General features: G+C 41.5%; 1 protein-coding gene across 1 annotated transcript in view; it reads left to right on the top strand.

The window, feature by feature from the left end:
- The first annotated feature begins 15,551 nt into the window (after positions 1 to 15,551).
- Positions 15,552 to 17,682, top strand: part of MCOLN3 (mucolipin TRP cation channel 3) — a 28,104-nt gene continuing 25,973 nt past the window's right edge. The window contains exon 1 of the mRNA XM_003921357.3: positions 15,552 to 15,655. The gene's annotated coding sequence lies outside the window, so the exon portion shown is untranslated. The remainder of the gene's footprint in view (positions 15,656 to 17,682) is intronic.

Raw genomic sequence — 17,682 nt, 5'->3', positions numbered from 1 at the left:
CCACGTTGTGACGTTACTTAACGCGACCCTGGTGAGGCCAACAGTTTTCCACTACAAGGAAAGAGTTTTCTGGCTTGGGTATATTGATGACAGTGGCCCGGCCTGACCCCAGGTCTGACAGGCTCAGTCCCTGATTCACATCCACCGCAATCTCACCCAGAGAATTTTTTGGGGGTGTGGACCCTAAGAACCAGGACAGAAGATGTTAAGACTGCCCGCTCAGAATCCTTTCAGGCAGCTTTCCTGTTTACCCCCTGCAGTGAGCTGAGCCCTCCTGGGGATTGGAGAGGAAGCTGCGCTCCACTGGGTGTCCTGCGCGCCCCAGAAGCCTAATGGGTTACATTTCCCTCTTGCCAGAATAACTTTCATTTAGAATTTGACTCAAGGAATGAGTCTCTGGGGAAGAAACTTGAATCCGTGAGTAACCCAAGGTTCATTTTATGTGATTAGGAGTCCTATGGGATTCACATGGTGAAGCTCAACTCTCTGAACACTGTTCTCCTCCTTTCCTTTAAAAAATAATTATAACTGCCTGATTTGTAAACAGGCAGAATTTAATAAAGTAATGTAATTGACTGCTGTAATTGGTTTAAATTACTTTTTACACCCAATTTAAATAAAATATTTAATTAAGAAGAGGCTGATCATTTATAACATATGAGAGTGTAGGTGCTGGGCGCGGTTGCTCACGCCTGTAATCCCAGCATTTTGGGAGGCCGAGGCTGGTGGATCACGAAGTCAGGAGATAGAGAGCATCCTGGCCAACGCGGTGAAACCCCGTCTCTACTAAAAATACTAAAAAATTTGCTGGGCGTGGTGGCGCGCGCCTGTAGTCCCAGCTACTCTGGAGGCTGAGCCAGGACAATCGCTTAAACCTGGGAGGCAGAGGTTGCAGTGAGCCAAGATCGCGCCTCTGGACTCCAGCGTGGGCAACAGAGTGAAACTCTGTCTCAAAAAAGAATACTAATAATAATTATTATTATAACTGCCTAATTTATAAACTGGCAGAATTTAATAAAATAGTGCAATTGCTGTTATTAGTCTAAATTAATTTTTACATCCAATTTAAATAAATTGAGAAGAGGCTGATCATTTATAACATATAAGACTTTAAGGATCCTAAATGAAGATTTTTTAATATGATATGTAGAAAGATCATGGAGATTCTTTCAAATTTCTGAAGAATTTATGTTCAAAAATTTCAAATAAATTTTACTATGCAAATTATGAAGGGAAAGAAAACTAAAAAAGAGGTATCATGCAAACATTCTGACAACTTTTTTCCAGGCTTGTCTACTACCAGACACTGGAAAATTCGTTTTCCCCTGGGCTCAGTCTTGAGTCCTTTTCTCACTCTTCACACTCTCCGGTGTCATCAGCATCATATATTCCCCTTAGCTTCAGTCATTACCTCTAAACACACCAGACTTCCATTTCTACATTATCAGCCTAACGTAACACTTACATTCCAGGTCTGAATTTCCTCTAGCTCCTGGACATTTCCAACTACTTGTCTAGTTCAGTTCATGTTAATACATGCTAAATAAAGATTAAATGGAGTAAATGAATGAATTACCATAACACCACAACTTAGCAGAGCCAAAGTTGACTCATTATCTTTCAGAAACCTTTTTTTCTTCTATATTTCCTACCCTAGGTAATAGTATCATTGTCCATCCGTTGCAAAACTAGAAATCTGAAAGTCATCCTTGACTACTCTTCTGCCTACAGTCAACCTGTCACTAAGTCCTGTCATTTTTCTTTCTTAACTGTCTCTCAATCCCTTTTCTGTTAGCCATCCTCTGCCTCTGCTTTATTTCAGACACCTTATCTCTCACCTAGACAGTAGCAAGGGTCTTTTGTTCTATCTCTTTCCTTTATTTGCCAAGTTGCCACAGAATTTTCCAAATCACAGATTGAATCCTGACATCACTCCTTAAATATGCTCAATCTGGCACATGAAACCCTGAATAAACAGGATTCTGAAAGACACTGGAAATAAATCTGGAAGGTAATTAGTTATTTTTCTACCTCATTTCCTGCCTCTGTTCCCAGCCTAACCTACATTTTAGTCCACTGCTTCTTAACTGAAGACCCTTAAGTGACAAGGAGCAAAGGAGCATGAAATCACAGAGGCTGGGAGTAGTAGGTCGATGGAAAGGTTTATAACATGAAATTGACTTCTGTAATGGAGATATATTTGTTTCATATAAAGAATGAAGTTTTTGCATTTGGCTCTGTAATGGATTCATGTTTGTTTCATTTTTTTAAAAAAAAATGTTTAAAGCCACTATTAACTAAAATTGACAGAAAATTGAATAAACACAAAGAAACCTTAGGCAACTGTGACATGCTCATCCTGTGGTTTTGCATAGCCCCTGACATACTGCTGTGCAGATCCAGGAGTTTGTGGGTCTCAGGCTGAAAGCCAGAGCTCTGGTTACACAGCTCCTGACTAGTCCCCTGTGCTGTGCTGGGTTACAAGTGTGTGTCTGCTCATCCCAGTGCCTCCACTTCTGCCTCTACCTCTATCTGTAGTGCCTTTCTTCATCTTCATTACTTGGTAACAGACTGTTTATTTTTCAAGACCCAACTCAAATGTCACCTTCTCTGTACAGCCATACAGGTACTCAGTAGAATTAGATACTTTTTCCTCTGTTTTTCCATTATAGCAAGTATTACATTGTGTTGCAATAGCTTGTTTACATAGATGTCTTCCCTTCTAGACTTTAAGGCAGGGATGGTGTCTCATTACTCTGTATCTCCTTTGTAACCTTTATATCACACTGTGATATAGTGTCAAACATAGGTTTGTTGTTGGCGCTTAGGGGATCTTACTATGTTGCTCAGGCTGGTCTTGAACTCAAGTATCTATCTTCTTTGGTGTCCCAAAGTGCTGGGATTACAGGTGTGAGCCACCATGGATGGCTGGACATAGGCATTTAAAACATATATATGTTTAATTATTTAATTGATTTACTATTCTTGGAAGCAAATCTAAAAGAAGCTCTCTAACAGAAGCTTCTTCGTATTTTTTCAAAGAATTTGCTTTCCTTAAAAAAAAATTACAATTCTTCACAGTCAGATTTAAGGAAGTAAGAATTATAGCCTTGTGATGTGGCTGAGACACAAGCCCTTCTGTAATCTTTTCTTTAGAGACATGCCAAGGGGATATCCATTTGATGGAATGAGTCATAAGTCATAATACCAAGAAAGTTAAAAGTTAAATTGGCAATGTTTAGAAATTTCTTCATGTTATAATCTGCCCTTTCATGGGAATGGTCAGAAATGAAATATCTTCATGGTAGCTAATGAATATGTGCATGCTCTTCCAGGGGAGGTTGAATTGAATTTCCCTGAAACTTGAATATATGTAAAAACTAGTTTTAGTTTTATTGATTTAGTGAAAATCTAAGGAGTCAAGAAGTCATAATTTAAAATATTTCTCTGATGTCTTTAAGGATATCTTGATAAGTTTCAGATTGGGTTTACAAAAGGATAATCTCATAAATTGATAGGAGGTAGATTTTTACTACTTATTATTTTGGTGAATGACTTGCTCACTCTTTTTTTTTTTTTTTTTTTTTTTTTGAGATGGAGTTTCACTCTTGTTACCCAGGCTGGAGTGCAATGGCACAATCTCGGCTCACCGCAACCTCCACCTCCTGGGTTCAAGCAATTCTCCTGCCTCAGCCTCCCTAGTAGCTGGGACTACAGGCGTGCGCCACCATGCCCAGCTAATTTTTTGTATTTTTAGTAGAGACGGGGTTTCACCATGTTGACCAGGATGGTCTCGATCTCTTGACCTTGTGATCCACCCACCTCGGCCTCCCAAAGTGCTGGGATTACAGGCGTGAGCCACCGCGCCTGGCCCCAACTTGCTCACTCTTTTTATGGATTTTTTTTTTAAGAGTTAGCTTAGAAACTAGGGGTGGAAGATCCTATTTTATGCCTGGAAGGGAGATGTATTCTTGTATGAACCTTACACTGCTGGGATTACTACATATTTTTCAAGTGCCTGGGGAAACTACCACAACCTATTGCATGAGGAAGTGAGAAGCATCTGAAGACTACTCTGCTTCAGAAAGGAGAAAAGAGATAGAAAAACCTGACCCTGGGACAAATATTTAGCTGTTTGAAGAAAGGGACAATTGTGGCAATTCTAGAAAAAAATAGACTAGAACATCAATGAGAAATTAGAATCTGGCCGGGTGCGGTGGCTCAAGCCTGTAATCCCAGCACTTTGGGAGGCCGAGGCAGGTGGATCACGAGGTCAAGAGATCAAGACCATCCTGGTCAACAGGGTGAAACCCCGTCTCTACTAAAAATACAAAAAATTAGCTGGGCATGGTGGTGCGTGCCTGTAATCCCAGCTACTCAGGAGGCTGAGGCAGGAGAATTGCCTGAACCCAGGAGGCAGAGGTTGCCGTGAGCCAAGATCGCGCCATTGCATTCCAGCCTGGGTAACAAGAGCGAAACTCCGTCTCAAAAAAAAAAAAAAAAAAAAATTGAATCTATACAACATTAAGTTAGGAGAAAGGCATTATTACTACTGCACAGAATGGCTTGAGTCTACTGGGGACTAAGGAGGACACAGGCCCCAAGTGGCTCCAGAAATGCTGACCCTTCCCACAAGAGAAGGCAGGACCCTAGCACTCATCTGCAGTCTGCAGGCAGCAGATATTTCCAGAAGGGCCAAAGCAAGAGCCATGGAGGTAAAAATGGGCCCATGTGGCAGCAGAGTGGACTTATTTGTGAGTCCACTGATGGCTGAGACTTCACTCCCTACACCCAGAATAGTTGGTGGGAGAGTCACTGTATAGTAGTGATAGTCCTACAATATCAAGCATTAAGAGCCAGTAAATATCAGTTCTACATGTATAATTTTTACTGTCTTAAGAGCACTTAGAATATTTTTTGAAGTGAAGTCACTAAAATAATATTGTATTTAAAGTAAGGAAATTATGTTGAAACCTAAATTTGTTACTTTCTGGATAGGTGGCATTAGACAAGTTACTAAACTCTCTAAATCTCATCTGAAAAATTGGGGATGATAAAGCTTTCATTAGAGTTGGGCCAGATAAAGGGCAAGAGCAACCACATTGAGCAATTAAGGATGAGGGCAACCAATGCTCCCCTAAGGAGCATTCTTCAAAAGATACCAAACTTCCGTGTTGTGAATTGCAAATAGATTGTCAGTTTGAGTTTCCACAGAGACATTTTTACGTATCACAAGAGACATAAATGTCTTTTTCTCTCAACCAAATAGGTTCAGATTGTAAATCAAATCTATGTTGAAAAATTTTGCCATGTAAAAGTACCAATCATGAGGGTCAACCAAAAGGCAATACTCCCATTCCTGAGTTCAGCCTGCTTTGATACCTGTATTTTGATTTAATTTTTAAATTTTTTGAGATGGAGTCTTGCTTTGTCACCCAGGCTGGAGTGCAGTGGTGTAATCTTGGCTCACTGCACCCTCAGCCTCCCAGGTTCAAGCAATTTTTGTGCCTCAGCCTCCTGAGTAGCTGAGATTACAGGTGTGTGCCACCACGTCCAGCTAATTTTTTTGTATTTTTAGTAGAGATGGGGTTTCACCATTTTGGCCAGCCTGGTCTTGAACTCCTGACCTCAAGTGATTTCCCTGCCTTGGCCTCCCAAAGTGATGGGATTATGAGGATGAGCCACTGTACCCAGCCTGATAACTACATTTTGAACAGTTCAGTACTCTCCCCAAAAGTTGTCTAGTTTGGAAAAGTGTGTGTTATTATTTCAAATGTAAGGAAAGAATATATATGTTTGTTTACAGAAATCAGTTTTTCCCTATTTCCACTAGATAAACAGTGAACACAGTTTTAAGGGGTATTAGTGTGAATGGATGCCAAATTACTAGCCTGTCCAGATTGCCCACAGATATTAATCTGTCCCTTCCCCATAGCATTGCCATGAAAAACCAGAGAGTGCCTCACATGTGGCATATTCTCAGCAAATAGTTGTGGAACCAGAATTAAGCAAAATTTTGTTCAAAATAAATGTATAGACATTACTTCTGTCCTTTGGTGACTATTAAAAGCAGATTTGAATATCCAACCATCTACAAGACATTTCCACTTTGATGTCTAATACATAGTTATTAGACATATAATACCTAAAGCCTGGCCTTTGCTTCAATGCCAGCCAGGAAATATTTGCTACTAGACCACTAGTTTATGAAATAACTGTTACCCATCTGTAATAAAAGTGGTTCTGAAATTGAGTGTTTAAAAACTTTTTAGCAAATGGACACAGTAACTTTATGCTATGTATGAACAGAATTGAGGTTTGTATTTCAAATATCCTTATTTCATTCTTTTAGCAATTTATTTGTGTTGTAATTTTATAGAATTATTAGTCTGTGAAAGAAATTAAAACAAAACCAAGTCAACTAACCCTTTAACAGATAGTCTGAGAAGCACATAATAGACATCTCAAATACACATTAAAAACTGAACTGCTGATTCTACCCAGATACCTGCTTCTCCTGCCATCTTTTTCATCTTAGTTGATGGCAATTTCATCTTCAGGGTCACTCTGCAAAAACTTAAGAGTCATCCTTCACATGTCTTCTTCCATCCTTCACACTTTTGGAATATATTTTCAACACTGCAGTCAGAGGGATGCACTTTTAAAACAAGTCATATCATGTCACTTCTCTGCTCAAAACCTTCCAACAGTTCCAATTTCACTCCATTTAAAAACCAAGGTCCTCACAATGGCCAAGGTCCAGCAGAACCTCATTCCTGTTACCAGCTTCACTTCCTACCATTATTCCCTGCAGCTCACACCACTGTAGACACACTGGTGTCCTTGAGGTTACTCAAACACACTGGGCATGCATCTCCTTTTTTGTATTGCCTGTTCCCTCTGCCTGGAGAACTTAAGATATCCTTCAAGTTTTTGCTAAAATGTTAACTTCTCACTAGATGCGGTGGCTCGTGCCTGTAATCCCAGCACTTTGGGAGGTTGAGGCGGGCAAATCATGAGGTCAAGAGATCGAGACCATCCTGGCCAACATGGTGAAACCCCATCTCTACTAAAAATACAAAAAAATTAGCTGGGCGTGGTGGCACACTCCTGTAGTCCCAGTTACTTGGGAGACTGAGGCAGAAGAATCACTTGAATTTGGGAGATGGATGTTGCAGTGAGCCGAGATCACACCACTGCACTCCAGCCTGATGACAGAGTGACAGTCCATCTCAAAACAACAACAACAAACAACAACAACAAAATTTAACTTCTCAGTGAGGCCTACTCTCTACTCTTTTTAAAATGCCAACTTCTCAGCACTCCTCATTCTCCTTTCTCCACTTTATTTCTACTCATAATATTTATCACCTTCTAACACACTATGTACTTGACTGTTTTTGTCCACTAAAATGAAAAGTCTACAAGGGCAGGGATTTTTGCCATGCTTACTGCTCCTGTCCCAGTGTCTAAGTCTATGTTGGCACATAGAAGGTATGCCACAAATATTCATTAAAGGATTTGGAACAAACACCTTGTAGAGTAATTTGAGTATATATTTGAAGCAGAATTGGCCACAAGAAACAGACTTCTTGGACACCGAACTAGGAAGGAAAGGTGTTTTATTATTATTATAGGCGGGAGCCAGGTGACATGTTTTGTCTTAACTGCCAAGCTCACCTAACAAAGAGAAGCTCTGCCTTTATATGCCCTACACTCTAGATACTACATGTGAAAGGTTCTTAGGTTTACAGCCTTCGAAATTACATGTGAAAGGGTCTTGGTCGATGGAGGAGTGGGGTGGGGGTTTGTTCTTGTTTAAGTAAAAACAATGTCTTCTGGAGAGATTCCCCGATACCATGTCTGCTATTTATAGGAAGGTGATTTAGGAGGTGCCAGTCAGCCAGGCTTTTCTTCTATTGAAATTCAGTGTGGAAGTCAAGGGGGAGGTGATCCTAGATGCCTGAGTCTCCTTCCTCATATTAAGTAAAAATGAATACCTCCTATAATCTAGCAATTCTACTTCTGGATATTTAACCTAGAGACAATTTTACACATGTGCATGAGGAAATGGTTCATGGATGTTCACTGCAGAATTTTTTTTATAATGGCAAAAGATGGCAGCAACCTAAATGTCCATCAGCAGTGAAATGAATACAATGATATGGTATAGTCAATACATTAGCATAAAGCTGCTAAGATAAAAAAACTTGAATATAGCTTAAGACAAAATGATCAGGTAAGTATTAAAGATGAGGTACAGGCCGGGCGCAGTGGCTCAAGCCTGTAATCCCAGCACTTTGGGAGGCCGAGGTGGGTGAATCACGAGGTCAAGAGATCAAGACCATCCTGGTCAACATGGTGAAACCCCGTCTCTACTAAAAATACAAAAAATTAGCTGGGCATGGTGGCGTGTGCCTGTAATCCCAGCTACTCAGGAGGCTGAGGCAGGAGAATTGCCTGAACCCAGGAGGCGGAGGTTGCGGTGAGCCGAGATCGCACCATTGCACTCTAGCCTGGGTAACAAGAGCAAAACTCCATCTCAAAAAAAAAAAGATGAGGTACAGAGCAATGCTATATTTGTAAACAAAAACATGCATGACTTATTTCTATATATAATGAGAACGTGTATTCAATAAAAGTATTACAAATGGACTGAAATGATTCACATCAATTCACGATAGAAGGTTGCATTTGGGGAGGTTTGGCGTATAAGTCTATTCTCACACTGCTATAAAGACACTACCTTAGACTGGGTAATTTATAAACAAAGGAAGTTTAATTGACTCACAGTTTCACATGGCTGGGGAGGCCTCAGGAAACTTATAATCATGGCAGAAGAAGCAGGCACCTTCTTCACAAAGCCACAGGAGAGAGTGTGTGTGAAGGAAGAACTATCAATACTTATAAAACCACCAGATCTCCTGAGAACTCACTCACTATCATGAGAACAGCATGGGGGAAAACACCCACATGGTCCAGTCACCTCCCACAGGGTCTCTCCATTGACACATGGGGATTATGGGGATTACAATTCAAGATGACATTTGAGTGGAGACACAGCCAAACCATATCAGTTGATTCACTTTATAGTGCTTTATTTATCATAAGGAAGACCAAAAACAAAAGAAAATGTAAAATTTGTTCAATTATGAGGTTTGTGGGCATTGAATGGCATTAATGTATTGTCATTTTTGTACTTTTCTGTATTTAAAATTTTCTAAAAATTAAAAAAAACATCTTCTAACTATAAGATCCTTAAGAACAGCAACTATGTTTTATTAATATTTTCATTGACAGTATCTAATACTATTGCTGGAAAATAGGAGTCCTCAATAAATACTTGCTGAATATGAATGTGTTAAAAAAATAAAAATTTTATTGAGAAGAAAAGAAGAAATTAAGGGGAGAAAGATGAAAGTTACCGATGTAAGAAGACAGAAAGGTAAAAACTATTTTGAATTTAAAAATGTGTGATTTAACACCCATGCTACCTGACACTTTCAGCTGAGCTATGTTACTCTAAAACAGATAGGAGCCAGGTGTGGTGGCTCAAGCCTGTAATCCCAGCACTTTGGGAGGCCGAGGCGGGTGGATCATGAGGTCAAGTGATCGAGACTATCCTGGTCAACACGGTGAAACTCCATCTCTACTAAAAATACAAAAAATCAGCTGGGCATGGTGGTACGTGCCTGTAATCCCAGCTACTCAGGAGGCTGAGGCAGGAGAATTGCCTGAACCCAGGAGGCGGAGGTTGCGGTGAGCCGAGATCACACCATTGCACTCCAGCCTGGGTAACAAGAGTGAAACTCCATCTCAAAAAAAAAATAAATAAATAAAAATAAATAAAAGCATGATTTGTTATTATCAACCAATATTCTGAAGAAGACTATATTTGATTACATATGATAATGATCACTATCTGTCTTAGATATTTCATAGTAAAATGATTAAAAGAAGCATTAATACAAAATAAATTCTAAATTAAAAATTCTAAGTTTTTTTTTGTTTGTTTGTTTGAGACAGAGTCTCACTCTGTCACCAGGCTGGAGTGCAGTGGCACAATCTCGGCTCACTGCAACCTCCGCCTCCTGGGTTCAGGCAATTCTCCTGCCTCAGCCTTCCAAGTAGCTGGGACTACAGGCACACGCCGCCACGCCCAGCTAATTTTTTGTATTTTTAGTAGAGACAGGGTTTCACCATGTTGGCCAGGATGGTCTTGATATCTTGACCTTGTGATCTGCCCGCCTCGGCCTCCCAAAGTGCTGGGATTACAGGCTTGAGCCACCGCGCCTGGCCAAATTCTAAGTTTTAAAAAATAATTCTTCAAATGACAATTTAAAACACATAAAACAATTTCCTTGTCTGATAGATTTCATTGTTGCTTTGTGACAGATATTCCAGATGAGAGAAAATTCCTCTCATTCTGCACTCGATGTTGGTTTACTTGTTAAACGTGCTTCCAAAGTATTATCAGATTGCACATTGGGGTATCTGTTGCTTTATATAAGCTCATTTACTTTTTTAACAATGAAAGTATTTTGTTTCACAAAGAACTATACCTTTAGTGAATATTCAAACTCTAGAAAATGCAGAAAACAAGACTGAGTATTCAAATACAGTCATGCATAGCTTAATGAGGGGGATACATCCTAACACATGCATTGTTAGGTAATTTTGTCATTGTATGAACATGATAAGAGTGTACTTACACAAACCTAGATGGGATAGCTTTCTTTACACCTAGGCTATATGGCATAGCTTATTATTCCCAGGCTGCAAACCTGTACAGTAGGCTGCTGTACTGAATACTATAGGCATCTGGAACACAGTGTTAAGTATTTGTGTATGTAAACATGTCTAAATACAAAAAAGGTACAGTCAAAATAAGATATAAAAGATTAAAAATGGTACAGCTGTATAGGGAATTTACCATGAATGAAGCTTGCAGGACTGGAAGTTGCTCTGGGCGAGTCAGTAGGTAAGCAATGAGTGAATGTAAAGGCCTAGGTCATTACACTACCGTAAACTATAAACACGTATACTTAACACTACGCTAAATTTAGTTTAAACATTTTTCTTTCTTTAATAATAAATTAATCTTAGCTTATTGTAAGTTTTTTACTTTATAAACTTTTTTTTTTTTTTTTTTTTTTTTTTGAGACGGAGTTTCGCTCTTGTTACCCAGGCTGGAGTGCAATGGCGCGATCTCGGCTCACCGCAACCTCCGCCTCCTGGGTTCAAGCAATTCTCCTGCCCCAGCCTCCTGAGTAGCTGGGATTACAGGCACGCACCACCATGCCCAGCTAATTTTTTGTATTTTTAGTAGAGACGGGGTTTCACCATGTTGACCAGGATGGTCTCGATCTCTCGACCTTGTGATCCACCCGCCTCGGCCTCCCAAAGTGCTGGGATTACAGGCTTGAGCCACCGCGCCCGGCCTATAAACTTTTATTTATTTATTTATTTTTGAGATAGGTGCAAGGCCGGTTGCCTCGCTGGGAGCCGGATGGACAACACCCACCCCTCTTTATGTCTGATAACAGCGTTATCATTCCGGACGCCTTACTCAGCATCTGGCTTCTCCATGGGGGCTCCCCTCACCCACTTCTGCATTCTGCTTCCAGATCTATATCCAGCACTGGACTATGCACTCTCAGCACTAAACTATGCATTTAAACCCGCCAAAATTAAAAAAAAATCCCGCCATGCCTTACCCAATGGCAGCTTGCTCCATACGTCCTTAGCCAGCCCACCCCCAATAAGTCCCACCTCCCTACCTATAGTAGCTCCCCCTGTCCAGGCCCTGTCTCCCTACACCTAATAAAATTGCCTATGCTTTGTTTCCCCAATATCTAATCAATTGCCTCTAACCCCTATAAAACCCTCTGCCCTAAAAAGCTAAGTGCGACTTCTCTGGCCCCATCCCGGACCATAGAACCTCACCTGAAAGCTAAATAAATTAAATTTTCATTTTCATATACTAGCCTCAGTTTCCTCATTTCAACTCAGCAATATACCTTACAACAGGGTCTTGGTCTGTTGCCCAGGCTAGAGTTCAGTGGCACAATCATAGCTCACTGCAGCCTCTACCTCCTGGGCACAGTGATTCTCTCACCCCAGCCTCCAGAGTAGCTAGGCCTACAGGCACATGCCATCATCCCTGACTAATTTTTTTAAATGTTGTAGAGATGGGGTCTCCCAGTGTTGCTCAGGCTGGTCTTGAACTCCTGGACTCAAGCAGTCTGTCCGCCTTGGCCTCTCAAGTGCTGGGATTAACAGGCGTGAGCCACCTTTCCTGGCTTAAAATTTTAAATTATTTATTCATTTATTTTTCATTGCACAATGGAAATGGTATGAACTTTTAACATTTTTAAACTTTCTGTTGTAATAACACAGCTGAAAACAGAAACACATTGTACAGCTATACAAAAATATTTTATTTATATCCTTATTCTACAAGCTTTTTGCTATTTTTTAGTTTTTTTAAACTTTTTTTGTTGTTGTTAAAAACTAAGACACAAACACACATATTAGCCTAGGCTTACCCAGGGTCAGGATTAACAATATCACTGTCTTGTACCTCTACATCTTACCTCACTAGAAGATGTCCGGGGCAATAACAGGCATGGAACTGTCATTTCCTATGATAACATTGTCTTCTTCTGGAATACTTCTTTTAAGGCTATTTGACAGCTAGCTTTTTTTTCTTTCAAGTAGAAGCATACTCTACAATAATTATAATAGTAAATACGTAAGACAGCCACATGGTTGGTTATTATCATTGTCAAGTATTATGTACTGCACATAACTGTACATGCTACACTCTTATAGACTGGCAGTACAGTAGACTTATTTACACCAGCATCTCCAAAAGATAGATAAGTAAATAACACATTGCTCTACAACGTCATCATGGTGACATTATTACATCATTAGGTGATGGGAGTTTTTCAACTCTGTTATAATCTTATGAGAGGTGTTGTATAGGTAGTTGGTTGTCTACCAAAATGTGTTACAATAGTAATATACCATTTGGATATTCTAGCAACATCAAAAGCACTACATAGAATCATATGTTATGTGAGGCTGGGTACGGTGGCTCATGCCTATAATCCCAGCACTTTGGGAGGCCGAGTGTCTCTACTAAAAATGCAAAAATTAGTTGGGCTTGGGGGCATGCACCTCAGCTACACAGCAGGCTGAGGCAGGAGAATCGCTTGAACCCAGGAGGTGGAGGTTGTAGTGAGCTGAGATCGTACCACTGCACTCCAGCCTGCCCAACAGAGCTAGATGCTGTCTTTAAAAAAAAGAAAAAAGAAAAAGAATCATATGTTGAAATCACCAATGTAGGGCCTTTTTTTTTTCTTCCAACACTTATTTCTTGCAATACTGTTAAAGATTAGCACAATATATTCATATAAATGTATTAATGTTTATTTGCAAGAATGACTTACTGACAAGTCCAGAAACACTTACAACATTGTAAGAGATAAAAGCAAGATTGACTGATTAGATCTCAACTGCTTCTCTTTTAGGCACTCCTCTCCTGCTTTCCAGAAATGTTTATGTAAACCTTTGATGTCAGTGTTTCCTGTGTTTCTTTTGACTTGGTGTCAGTATATTCCTTTAAGCCAGTAACATCATTATGTTGATTGTTAAACTTTAATATTCTCCTTTACATTGTTTTAACATCTTGTCAGAAGTCAATTGACCATATATGTGTGAATCTATTTCTGGATTCTATTTTGTTCCATTGTCTATATGCAGCCTATATATCTGTCTTCATCAGTACCAAGTTGTCTGGCTTATATAGCTTTATAGCTATAGGTAGGATAAATCCTCTGGTTTTACCTTTCTTTAAAAAAATGGCTTTGGTTAGTCTGGATTCTTTACATTTGCTTCCATAGGAATTTTAGAATCAGGTTGAAATTTCTTTAGACATTTTGTTGAAATTTTCATTGAGGTTGGGTTGAGTCTATACATGAACTTGGTGAAAACTGACATCTTAATATCAAGTCTTGTAATTTATGAACATAGTTGATGTTTTCGTTCATTTAGGTCTTTCAATAAAAAGGGGGAATCAGCATGTATAAGCACATCACATATGCCTGTTACAGTAATGAGTGCTCTACGTGCAACATATTAATTAAAAATCACCATTCCTTTTATAGCTAGTTTGTACATAACAGTAAACGGGATTAAGAGAAGGTAAGTGACTCCCTAGAGTTAAGTAACTCGGGCGGCCCCTTTCAAGGCAGATTGTCCCCCTGTAAGTAACTCCCTAGTTATCCAGCAAGTGGCACAGAAGGGAATTTGGGTCCTTATCTGTCTGACTTCCAAAACCTGTTTTTTTTTTTTTTTCTATTGACCCGTCTTCATAACTCAGCTAAAACAAGGGTTAAGCAAGGGCTATCATTTATGACTGTGAACTTCTCCAAAGTTCAGATTGTTCCTGAACAATCAAGCATTTCAAACTCTTACCATCAAGTAAAGAGATAGCATTACGTTGTGTGTAGGATTATGGGGATTAAAGATTACCTTATATTTTCCAAATTGCACTTGAGAATTGACTGTGCCGATTATATCCTTTTTGGGTATGTACCTTGCTCACGGTATGTGGGATCCAGGTTAATGAACAGCATAAAATTACTGTATCCTGTTGCAAAATATATATTTCCATTTATAAGTAATCCATGCAAACTGGTTTAGGATTTGAAAACAGGTTTTATAAAAGGTTTGACAGGTATTGACCTCATTTCAGGAATACTCTAGTAGGGAAATTCAGTGACCTTTACCAACTTACCCGTGGCCAAAAAAAAAAAAAAGTAAGTAAAAATTAAAAATCAGAACAAATCCAAAGTAATTAAAATTAACCAAAGTTCCTGATCCATTCCTGATAAGGGGTATTAAGGTTTAATATTTAAAAAGAATTTATGAAGAAAAAGATTATGGTTCAAAGTCTACTTCAAGTATTTCTATTTACATTTCTTGGAAAAGCTTTCCAAGGCTGTTTCTGCTCCAGCCCCCAATCTACAGAAGAATCTAGTGGACTCATTCACTCATTTCACAGCACTTGTTTGAAACTAGAAGACCCAAGGAGGGAACAAGGTTCAGGCTTGAAACGGTAAGACATTAAAGATTTCCCCTTGTTTGCAAAAATCAGAATGCGAGGCTGCAGCCGGGCCTCACACTCACCGGTGCTAGGCGCTGGACATCCGGACCTGCGGAGCCCGGCAACCACCTGAGGGGCCTTGGCCAGGAGGGGTGGCCCCGGCGCGCCAGCTGCAGCTCCTGAGCAAAGCCGGGAAGCCCCAGCAGGGCGGTGCGGGTTGCTCACGGAGAAAATGAGGATCGTGATGGGGTGAGGATGGCAGAGAACGGGCTAAACGCCAGCTTCTTTCCGACGGGCTCCTGCTCCCTACCTGTGCTCTTGAAAGGCGGCCCCCGACAGGGCGCGGCGGGAACCAGAGCCAGGAGGAGGGTCACGAGTTAAAGCGGCGGGGGCGGAGGAAGGGCGGGCAGCGGTCGGGGCGCTAGTCCTCGCGTCTGACCCAGCGCGTAGCGGGGCTCGAGATTGCTGGAGCCGTGCGCTAACTCGCCCTGCGCCCTCGCCGAGGACACCGCAGCGCGGCCACTCCTCGCTGTCCCCCAGGTGAGCCCGCCGGGCGCCGCCCCGGGGCGTCGGATGTCGCGGGAAACTACGCCGGCAGCGCGCAGGGAGGGTCGGGGAGGCCCGGAGGCAGCGAGCTGTCTGGGACGCGGCGGGAAGCTCGGGCCGGGCAGTCGGCGCCATGGAGGGCGAGCGGGCGGGAGCTGGGAGCGAGATGCAGCTGTTCCGCGCCGTCCGCGCGCCGCGCGCATTAGGTCAGTGGAGGCGCACACCTGCGGGGCCAGCGCGGGGCTGGGCGGGTGGGGGGCTCTGCTCCTTGGTCACCCTCCGGGCCGCTGCCCAAGGGAGCCTGCGGTCCTGGCTCTGAGGGCTGGAAGCCACCCCGGCCCTGAGCTCCTGCGCTGGAAGTCTTGGATGCCGGCCGGGTCTCAAGATGGTCCTAACGCGGCTCGGGCGGCCCCTCTCAAGGCGGACTGTCCCCTTGTTAGAGGTGGGGGCGGCTGGAAGTGAGGGCTCAGGCCCGGGTCCCTGCGCTGGCTGAAAGCAGCCGCCAGGTGGGCTGCGGCCGTCTGAGCTCAAGGGCAGTGCCCGGGGATGGCAGCGACCGCTTTGGGACATCGCTGTAACCCTCCGGCACTTTCTGGCGCGGACTACCCGACAAAAGTCTCAACGCTTAAAAAAAAGAGAAAGAAGGAAAGAAAGGGAAGAAAAGAAAGGAAAGAAAGACCGGAGAGACCAGTTTTGTCTGGTGAAGTGCGAAAGCGCATCTGAAAAAACTAGGTTGCATAACTTTCTCGCCAACTGTGAGGCCTTTACTATATGTATACACACTCCGGGGCTTTTCCTAATTTTCTACAGCTCACTTTAATCAAGCCTCTGCCCGCCAGGAATAGGTAACCTGTGTGTGTCCGCTGGCTCCTTCTAAGAGCATGCCTGCTACCTCAGTAGCCTCTCAGGATGGCCCCTTCGTCGGGTCGCCTCTCCTGACGGGGCCGTTCGCCCACCCCTGCCTCCCGCGCTGGCGCTCCGGGTGAATGTGAAGGGTGGCTATGAATACCTCCTTCAGCTGTTGGGGTCCCCGACCGTTTGCAGTTTTTAGAGTACACCCTCGGAAGGGCTTTTCAGACTCGGTAAAGCTAAACGTTTACAAAGTCAGCTGCCGGTCCTGGTGAACGAAACATCTTGCTTCCAGGACAACTCGTTGTGATGTGCTGAATAGATTAATGCTGGTTGGCTTATTTTCTCTTTGTTCCTGTGGGTTACTGTTACATGGTGTGTGGCTAGTGTGTTTAAAATTTAATTTTCCCTGTATCAAAGTGGAAAGGGCTTAATGTCAATATAAAACTCATCAACATGGTTGTTGTTTTTTTTTATGCTATCACAGCTGAACATACTTATTAACAGTTTCGTCGTTATGTTAGTGTTCATATGCAAGCTTCGGTCAACATGAAATCATCTGCGTTTTAAGTCCCATAGATGAAGTCTCCTTAAATGCTGTTTAAAATATCTGCCTTTCTGAAGGAAAAAAAACTGTTGAATGAAAATCCTAATATATTAATAACTTTTTCTTTCCTTTATGACTTTAAGAATTACTGCATTTATGCTTTGACAGGCATTTTATCACACACATATATGAGCCATACTTTAATGAGTTATAATTCTTTCATTTTGAAGGTACTGTGTATGCTATACAGTAAATATGTTTTATGTTTCATTCATTCTGCAGTATCCTTATTAATCTTTTCATTAATCAAGAGTTTAAAAACCTTCCCCATGGCTGTTTTTATAGCCAATATCTACTGTTCGGAGACGTTGGGCTTGCTAAGAATGTTTGAATTGGAATCAAAAGTGGGATTCTAGACTTGGAAAGCAGCAGGATATCTAATCAGTGACTTGTCAGATATTGTATGAATGCAGGTTACAATTTTCCTCCTTCATTGCCAAGTACAAGTTATTATTAAAATGTCAAATAATGCCTGCCTTTCTATTCTGTATGGAAGGACCCTACTCACCAATGATGGTTTACAGTATTTTATTTTAAACAGATTTCCATAGTATAATATCAGTCT

This window comes from Saimiri boliviensis, chromosome 11 (assembly GCF_048565385.1).
Source record: "Saimiri boliviensis isolate mSaiBol1 chromosome 11, mSaiBol1.pri, whole genome shotgun sequence".
Lineage (NCBI taxonomy): Eukaryota > Metazoa > Chordata > Mammalia > Primates > Cebidae > Saimiri > Saimiri boliviensis.
This window is presented reverse-complemented; position numbering and strand designations above follow the sequence as displayed.